This window comes from Lactuca serriola, chromosome 6 (genome assembly GCF_051521515.1).
Source record: "Lactuca serriola cultivar US96UC23 chromosome 6, Lser_US96UC23_V15, whole genome shotgun sequence".
NCBI lineage: Eukaryota > Viridiplantae > Streptophyta > Magnoliopsida > Asterales > Asteraceae > Lactuca > Lactuca serriola.
The window spans coordinates 90,692,588-90,702,953 of record NC_136413.1 but is presented as its reverse complement, the minus strand read 5'-3'; the positions used below and the strand labels follow the sequence as shown (position 1 = coordinate 90,702,953).

Below are 10,366 nucleotides of genomic sequence, written 5' to 3'. Positions count from 1 at the left end.
GTCCACTTTTTTTTACCTTATTTTTGTACTAGGTGTGAGACCCGTGTATTACACGAGTTGATTTAAAAAAAAAGATTAAACATTAAAATGTAAATTATTAATATTTTTTAATGTACAATTTTAAAATAAGAAAGAAAGAAATATATTTATTGCAATTTAATATTATAATGATATTTAATACTTTACATATATATATAGTATATGACTTTAATTTTAAAAATTGAAACAAACCAAAAATTGACAAGTGGATAATATTTCTTTCAAAAATACTACAAAATGACAAGTGTCAAAACTCATGAGAGATTGACATGTGAAAAAAAAAAAAAAAAAAAAAAAAAAAAAAAAAAAAAAAAAAAAAAAAAAACCTTTATTAAGGAGATTTCCGCTCATTTGTTCTTCCTCTAAAATTGTCATCCCAAAAAATCCGCAATCAAACTTTAAAAACGTTGTTGTTAACCCAATAAATCAGCTAAGTAATCATCTATGGATTTGAATTTTAATTAGACAGATTTTCGCTTCTCATAGCATCTCCTAAATCTCGCTCAAAATAAACTATCCCAACTCCTTCATCTATATTTCCATTTCTAAATGTCAAAACCCTAATAGTATCAACAAAATCGGCACATCATTACGTGATTGCGAATTTAGGGTTCCTGAAGTTGATGCGCAAAGAAGGTACACAATAAATCATTATTCATATTTTCTTTGCATTCTCTTAGCTTGATATGTATACGATAACAATTTTTTATTAAATTTTTTGAAATACAATATGTTGTTTCGTTTCCGGTAAATATCATATGGATTTGCATACCTACTCCCGCCCAGGAAGAATGTCGTGTTGAAGAATCAGTTTGTGAGGTAAAGGTAATGGTTAATTCTTTTTCAATTTCACTTTGATTTTTGTTTCTATTTATCTGATTATATGGCTTTAATGTTGAGCCCTAATGTGCTTTAACAGCTGGATGGGTTTCGTTTCTATTTTGAATTCTTCGTCAAAACCAAACACTCTCTCAGCACTATATATAATTGCTAAAGGGTACAAGAGGTCATGTCCTCGATTTTAGATTTTATAGAGTTGGTGTTTTTTTCTTCCTCTAACCACAGTTTACTCTGTATCTACTAATGTTGGTCTCTACTGATGTTGAATCTTAAGGTGGTTTCTTCTTTTTCCCAATTTCATTATTGTGCTCTTTTTCTCCACCCCTCGATGTGATATTTGAACTGAATATTCTATGTTTTTTTTTCTAATTTTGGCAATGATTCGGGGACTTCAAATTTCTAAGAGAGGTTCTCTCATACATTTCTTCAACATCACTCTCTTTCCACATTTCTCATGGTTTTTTGTGCATGTAGTTCTTAAGGGAACTACTACAAGGTGCCTATAGAAGTTGGTTTCTATATTATATGTTTTTTGGCCAGGTGTTAGATATGGTAAAAGTCCATCACTTTTCGTCATTTGTATTATATTTTTGTTTGCATGTGTCATCTATTTAAGGTAAAAGCTTTCAATCTTTTTCAATACAACCAATTTTCAAAAAAAATAAATTATATGGTTGTTTGTCTATTTATTTTTCCTCCTTTAAAAAAATCTATTTAATGCAGTATTCCAATTTTTGATTAGTTATAATAAAAAAATATTTGTTATAATAAAAAATATCATCCTATTTTTCATTAGTTATAATAAAAAAATATGAGTTATAATAAAAAAATATCATCCAATTTAAAACGATTGAAGACAAACTGCCCATAGTATTAGTTATTCAAAATCATTTTGGTTCTTGATTTTTAATAATGTACATTTATAGCTTTGTAATTGTTTAATTGTCTTCGTTTTGTTTGGGGTTTATATATTTTGATAAAAAAGAAAAAGGAAGTAACATTGTCTTGATTATTAGATTACTCACTTTAAAAATAGAAATTGCTTTCTCTTTGTGCCAATTTGTGAGTATAAGAAATAATTAAAAACATTTGTGGTTGTGTAGTTTTCTTCCTATTGTATGTAAATTGACTAAATGGAAAAAGCTTTTCAATTATAGCATTGTACATTCAAAGTACAATATTATGTTATAACAAAAGAATATTTTTTAAGACACATACCCCTTTTTTATTTTCCCACCAAAATACGCATAATGATTCAATTCATTTTGATAACCATTATCCCATAAAACCAACATAGGTTGATAGAGTTTATCCTCTTTGTATATTCATACTACATTCATTATCATAGCCATGTATTCCTTAAAATCAAGATTCAGTTCAGTTTTATTTTACCGATCTACCCTAACTCTTAGAAAATCACTACATCCAAATCTCATTCCTCTATTCTCGCAGCAAGCATGTCTCTTCCTCTTTTGTGCGTATCAAGTTGCTCAAATAATGTCCTATTAGCAAGAAGACTGGTAACCAGATCTTAGATATTTTTAAAAATATATGCATGCAAATTTATGATTAATAATTACAATTTTTATATTTTATAGGTTATTTTACTTTGTCAGCCGTGGATTTCACGGGTTATAACCTAGTATATACATATGTATATATCATTAGAAAGGTATCGACAATGCGATCATTATAAGAATAGTGTTGAATACTTTCAACATTAGTATAGTACAAATATCGTTGAATTTATTTCAAAAAGTATTATAAAGGGGTGTTTAGTTTATATAACTATAATGTCTTTAAGTAACTATGAGGGTAGTTTTTGAAAATTCAATTACTATGAATAAGAGCTTTGGGCTCTCATATTTCTTGCACCATTCTATTGATTCAAGAGTCTTTCTTTTCTTATCCCTCGAGCATTTCGGTCCCTCGTGATTCGACATCTCTTTCTATAGTTTTAGTATAGTAAGGTGAGCGCTGAAACGCTGCACGAATCTTTCTTAGAAATATTCAGCGACGAAGTTCTGCCCCTACAGAGCTCGGATCCTAGCTAAAACCCCCTTATAAGTAAGTTATGCTTACCATATTTTAAATATAGCTTATATTTAAAATTAGTATTGTTATTATGAACTTATAATAAATATTTGAGCTATTATTATGACTTTTATAACTGTCGTTATAATATCTTTTTAACTACTCGCGGTACGGGGAATCTAGATTAAAGGGTTGAATAGGGTTATTGGATTTCAAAAGTGTTATATGCCAAAATGGTCCTGCCCTCCAGTGTTTTATGTCTTGCCACTGTTTGTACATAGTGGTTGGAAAATATTGTTTAAACGCTTATATAATAATAATAATAATAATAATTAGTTACAGTAAGTATTAAACTAAAATTTAGTGGTAATAATAGTAGGTTTCGTCAAAGGAAATTATTTTTAAGAAGCGAAGCGCTGTCTGAGTTTGGAATCATCACTTTAAAATGTGAGTGCATAGTTACTTTCATCTTACACATAGATATGAAATATTTTATATAAACTACGTGCTATGTGTTCATATTATCTCTATATTTGCTATCTATGTTGGATGAACGATTTTATACAAGTTTTAAATGATTTAAACTGTATATGTGTTTATATCTACATAATATGTTGGGTAAAACATGGGTAGATGAAATATAAGTTGAATGATGAGATGAGAAGGTGATATAGACCATGAGATAAGGGTGAGAGGTGAACAATGAGAGAAGCCTTTTACCCATGTGTTGTCCCCATCATCTTTTAGAGTATGGATGACAACCACATACTGTTTTAGATAGTCCAGTGAAACACTAGCAGGTTCGTAACCTGTAAGTGTTGTGAACCATGTGTTCACCCGGTGTACTCTAAAAACCCATTGACATGTACTGCGAGTGGACTCTCGAAAATAATACTTTCAATAAACAAGATAAACCCGGGCGACTATGCAGACTTAGTGCCCGAATCCTGGCGACTATGCAGACTTGGTACCTAAACCCTGGTGACTATGTAAACTTAGTACCTAAATGCTGGCAACTATGCAGACTTAGTGCTTGTTGTATAAACCCTGACAACTATGCAGACTTAGTGCCTAAACCCGGTGACGATGGAATTCATGTCGATTCCTTAGGATGATCCTTAGGAATGAATGAACGAGGAATAGCTAATTCTTAGGGTAAATGCTTAAGAGTAAATACGATAATGGGGATGGGTCATTGGGTTAATTATTTGATGAATAGACATAGTAATTATATTATTGTGGGTTGAAAATCCTATGTACTCACCAGGTTACCCTACCTGAACCGCTCCAAATTATTTGTATCACAGGTGTCGATATGAATTTATGTTACACTGAGAGATTAAAGAGATGTACATCACTAGTGTAAATGAATGTAAGTTCTGTTTATGCTTATGTTTCTGTATTGGCGATGACATCCTAAATGTTTAAAAATACATAAAAATACATTTATTCGGAAATGCTTTGATAACGTATTTATCATGTTTTTCTGGGAACAAATTCTACAACATTTTTATTAAAAGAAGTACTCTGATTTTTTATAAAGCATAAACAAAATCAGTCTTTCCCGGCCGCGAAAATGGGTATGTGACAGTTTCCCAGTGAATAAAATGATGTTATTGGATGAGTAGTTTGAGCTTGCGGAATAGTATAAGGATAAATTTGAGTACAAGCGTATGAAGTTTCGTTTCCATGTTGTACTTGGGAAGAAGGAAGAAGAGATATGGTTATTGATCAAGATAGTTCGGGTTCTGGGTATAACCAAAGATGTTTTGTTCGAGGGAATGCTACAGAATTATCGATATCATGCAATCCAAACAAATAACGTTACATTTGACTTCTCTGTTGCAGACTTTCCACTAATGAGTCTTCATTATTTATTTTTCGTGGCTTTAATCATGAAGAGTGTTGATTTAACGAAGCTGCAATTGAAGAACAAAGAAGATTTATCGAATGCTTTTGCACATCTGAAGGTTTTTATTGATGGATACTATAGAACTTTAGCCTTAACTAATGTTGAGTTGGCTATGTCTTTGGATAAGGAGATCACCGTTCCACAAACTATGCTTTTGAGTACAACTAGTTTGAAAATTCAAAGATGGTGAGATCACCTTGAAACCCTTAAGAATTGTTTTTGTTGGGAAAAACAAGAAGGGCAATAATACTAAATTCTTGTTTCAAGCGTGTGATGTCGAAAGGTATACATCGCCACATTACACAAATCTCATGGTACGTATGAATAGCTATGCCAAGAACAACGATAAGGAGAAAGCTGAGATTTGGAATATCATAAAATATATGCTGAGATTCGAAGGGTTATTCATCAAACTGCTAAGGTGTTAACAACTTAGATTCGACATCTCTCACAAAAGGGGAGAATGTAGGGTTTCGAAAGTTATTGTGAGGTGTCGAATATTTGTCTTAGTTGTCTGTAATATCGAAGTTAGTTTGTAATGTTATTACAAGGGCATTTTATGTTTTGAATCTTATTGTAATTAGTCCCTTGTATTTTTTGTGCTTTCAGTATCCCTATATATATGGGATGAATACACTTAGAGGTGCAGAAGTGACTCTCAATTGTAATCATTTTTCCTATCTCCTGTATTCACTAATTAAGCAATATAACGAGCCAACCAAATATTATTTAGATTCTGTGTTTAAAATCAATTCATATTGTGATTTCTTTTTAATATTCAATTCAATCATCTCTACAAACACATACAAACACTCTACGTAATATCAGACAGGAAAATAAGTTTAAATAAATTATGAAATCAAAATCAATCATTCTAATTTGCAAAGGGAATTGTTGTACAACTTAGTGGTGCTAACAACATATTTTGTCATAGACATATTTATCAAGGGATATTGACTTAAAATGGTAATATATTATTTGATTTGAACACATTCAGTCACTGACTTTTTTTTCGTCCACATTTTTCCCTTCAACTTGTTAAATTGTACATATTTAGTCCTTATGACCGGCTACTCCAAGTTAGCCAATAAAAACGACTTAATAAGGTAATATATTTCTCATTTTGTACACATTTAGTCCTTAATATTTTTTTGTTGCAAAATAAGTCATTTTTGTTTTTGTACTCATTCAGTACTTATGAAAGATTTCTTTAGGTTTTTCTCGCGACATCTTACGTGGGACAGCCATATGGTGGTTGGATAGGTTGAGGTGGTCATGTTATATGTTGTAGGCCAAGATACATGGTGTGGGCTGACTGTAAGTTGTAGGCACGGAGGCTCGAGAAGAGCGATTAGGTTAAGGTAACATGCTGACAAACCCTAGGTATTCTAGAGATGGCAAAAAAACCCGTACCCGATGGGTACCCGAAACCCTAACCCGAGTTGACCGGGGACGGGTATTACCCGAATACAAAAGGCGGGGATGGGGATGGGGATGGTTCTACATGTCGGGTACCCATACTCGTACCCGAAACCGGCCCCGATGGGTACCCGATATATATATATATATATATATATATATATATATATATATATATATATATATATATATATATATATATATATATATATATATATATATATATATATATATAGAAATATGTTTATTTAAAAACATAGATTAGTGTGAATACCTGAGGACGATTTATAGCCAATCAATTTTTATCATTTAAAAAAATATTTAAATTTATTTTTAAGGGTAAGCATGTAATTTTACATAAAAGTCAATCAAGTAATTAAAACAAATAGCCTAAAAATACGTTTGATTGATCTTTCCATAATCCACAAATGAAACCCACCTACTAATCATTTTGTTATATCAGTCATATCATTCACGTTTTGAAAAATATTTTACTATTCTATTGATCCAAATGGATGCTCATACAGAAGACGGCGATTACAATGATAAGACAGATTCAATGCAAGATGGAATAGATCATACTTTTGGTGAAAGTCTGTACGATGACCAACATAATGGAGTTGATAAAAATCAAGGTTTAATTTCTTACAAATTTTTGTATATCATGATAAGAATCCAGGTTTAAGTTATTACAGTTTTTCGTAAATGTTATCTTCCTTTTACTAAATTCCGATAGTATATTTTATGTTAACTCATCATTGTTTATTTTTAGTAGAAGACTGTTATATTTATGATTATATTGACCTAGACGCAAACGTTTTAGGTGATTTTTCAATTAAAGAAGAGACATTGGTTGTATTTGATGATAATCAATCGAATGATAATCATCAAAGTTCTAATCATATGCATGTGATTATTAATGGAAAACAGTATTGGATTCCAAAGGTACCTGATGAAGTTAAGCCAAAACTCAAAGGCCATTACAGGTCCTATGAAGATATAACAGATATGTATTACAAGTATGCTCTTGCAGCAGGTTTTGATGTTAGAAAAACAACAAACAGGAAAAATGGGCATGGTATTATTAGATTGAGATACCTCGTGTGTAACAGACAAGGTGTTCCTAATACAGGTCATGTTGATACATTGAACCCAAACAGAAGTAAGACAAAAAGAAGGACTGATAGTCGAAGGACTGGATGCAATGCTTGTATCAGATTTAGAATGATACAAGGAAGCTCTACATGGTTGCTATATGAGTTTGTAGAGGAACATAATCATGAGCTTATGTCTTAAGATAACATATTGTTTTCCCGACACCATAGACAGCTTAATTCATGGCAGAAATCGTTCATTATCAGTCTTTCTAATCAAAACGTTGGTGCCACCCAAGCTCACAAGCTATTTACTTCTATTAATGGTGGTTACAATATTATTGGAGGCACTGTTGATGATTTTAAAAATTTGATGAGGGATCTTAATTGCTTTATAGGTGGAACTGATGCTCAAATGTTAGTCGATAAGATGACTAATAGAACAAAAAATGTTCCTAATTTTTTATTTGATTTCAGAGTTGAAAATAAGCAACTCAACGCTATGTTTTGGGCTGACGAGACCTCAAAGATAAATTATAAAGAATTTGGTGATGTTGTCTCCTTTGATGCCACATTCCGAACCAACAGGTTATGTATTCTTTATTTTTATGTTTTTTGTTTTAATTTTAAGTCTTTCAAAAATTTCAATGTAAAATTTACCACTTTTTAGGTATGACATGGTATTTGTTCCTTTCACTGGAATCGACAATCACAAAAAGTGTGTTACTTTTGGTGCTGGATTGCTTAGCAAAGAGGATATCGACTCATACACATGATTGTTGAAATCTTTTCTTAAAGCCTTTGGTAAACAACCAATATTGGTGTTATCTGATGAAGACCTCGCGATGAAAAACGCAATAGCCAATGTTTTCCCAGAATCAATTCATAGGTTGTGTATGTGGCACATCACTTCCAAATTACCATTGAAGGTTACAATCTTTTATTTAATAATATCTCGGTCAACATTTTATTCATTTTCAATCACTGTTATTTTAATTTTACATTTTGAAAATAATCAATGATAGTACTTTTGTATCTCTAACATATAGTCTACATTGACTAATGTTCTATAACATTATTGTCGTTTCATTTTATACATTTTGGACTGATTCAATGATTTTGATTTTTAACACCTTCCACTTTTCTTATTGTAAGGTATCGTTGGATATTGTCAACGACGAGGAATTTAAGTTATTGTTCAACTCGTTGATATGTAATTCAAAGCTTGAAGAGAAAGATTTCGAACAGGGATGTCAAGCACTATTGGATGAATATGATCTTAACGATAATACTTGGTTAAGTAGAATGTAAAACTTGAGGCATTCATGGATTCCTGCATTTTTCAAAAGAGTCCCTATGTCAGGTCTCATAAGAACAACATCTCGTTCTGAGAGTCAGAACTCAGCCTTTCATCAAAACACTCATTATGGATCAACTTTAGTAAACTTTATGAATTCTTTTGAATCTGTCATGGAGAAGCAACGTTATACTCAATCCTCTTTGGACTTCAAAACAAAAGACAAATTCCCTCAAATGAGAACACCATTTCCAATAGAGGAAAACGCTTCTCTATTCTACACACGTAAAGTGTTTAGACAGGTTCAGAATGAAATGTACAGGTCAATGACAGCATGTTTTTCGTTAAATCACAATATCGTTGACCATGTTCATGAGTTTCAGATAAAAGAATTTAGGCCCCATGGATATTCCATCTCGAATCGACCTGGCTCCGATATTGTCAGTGATGATGACGATGATAATTGGGATAAGTTGCTAAAAGACTCTATATATACGGTATTATTTTAAACTCTGATATCATCCTATTTTTTTCCCACACCAAATTTTGCATATATATCAAAATATTTTTATATACAGGTTCAATGTGACCAGAAAGAAGACACATTCATTTGTAGTTGTATGAAGTTTGAACAATTTGGGATTATTTGTCGCCACATTTTTACTGCAATGAAAGCCTTCAACATCCAATTCATACCAGCAAAGTATCTTCTAAGGCGGTGGCAGAAGGATATTATTCGACCTGAATTGTTATGAAGATGTTTCCGGTATTCAGATTCTGATGAGAATATAAAAAAAATAGCAATTGACATATTTTCAACGGTTGACAATTGTCTCTCTTCTTTGAGCACCAACAAAAAAAGACTGGAAGAGTATTATCAAGCACTTAAGGATTTGGAGGGCAAGTTTATGGATGGCATTACTATGAATGAACGCCCAAACAAGTCAACAGACTTTGAAAATAGACTTGGTGTGTCGATACCCGCAGATGTTCAAATTCAAAACCCCACTGGAATTAGGAACAAAGGGTCTAGGACTAAAAAAAGGATTAAAGGTGCTCAAGAAATTGCAGTTGAAAAATCACGTTGTAAATACTGTCGTAAGGGTAATGATCATGACAAGCGGAACTATCCTACACGAAAGGAAGATGAGAAGCACAACATATTTAAACAACATCCTGGCAAGAAGCACTAATTTTATTATCAATCTTTTTTTATTTTATATTATTTTGTTTGGTTTGTGTACTTTATGGTAAAACACTTTTAACATTATCAGTCAATTGTCATTTTTCAGTATTATGTTTTTATAATTTGTGTACCCTATCCATAATTTATTGTTAAATTTTGTTTATTATTTGTCATTGAAATTGTTTTCAAAGCTTATCCACATATTCCTTGTTTTTTAAACCATCCCAATCCTTACAACATTATTACACGTATACAACAACCAATATATTATAAAAGTCGTTATCTTATTAATAAAGTCACAAAACATTACATTCTTATGTTTTTTTTTTTTGTATAATTATTGTTTTCAGAAATTATAAAACCAAAATTGATTACATGATACTAAGTAGACATATAATTAAGTACTACATACAAATTCAATGACTAATAAACACTATGTGTAAGTTATTATTCTGTAATGAATGTTGTATATGTTTATTGTTTAAGTAATTTTAATACGAATATTAACGTTCGATTATTCATAAATCCATTAAAATGTTTTTACT

General features: G+C 31.3%; 2 long non-coding RNA genes across 2 annotated transcripts; both read left to right on the top strand.

Annotated features, from left to right (window-relative positions):
* The first annotated feature begins 681 nt into the window (after window positions 1-681).
* LOC145060589 (uncharacterized) lies at window positions 682-2,033 on the top strand. Its single transcript, XR_013686823.1, has 2 exons — window positions 682-864; window positions 959-2,033. It is a non-coding gene; the product is annotated as an uncharacterized LOC145060589 (long non-coding RNA).
* Window positions 2,034-7,090: 5,057 nt separating this feature from the next.
* LOC145058296 (uncharacterized) lies at window positions 7,091-9,984 on the top strand. The gene is made up of 4 exons (XR_013686318.1): window positions 7,091-7,926; window positions 8,009-8,267; window positions 8,494-9,132; window positions 9,214-9,984. It is a non-coding gene; the product is annotated as an uncharacterized LOC145058296 (long non-coding RNA).
* Window positions 9,985-10,366: the final 382 nt, after the last annotated feature.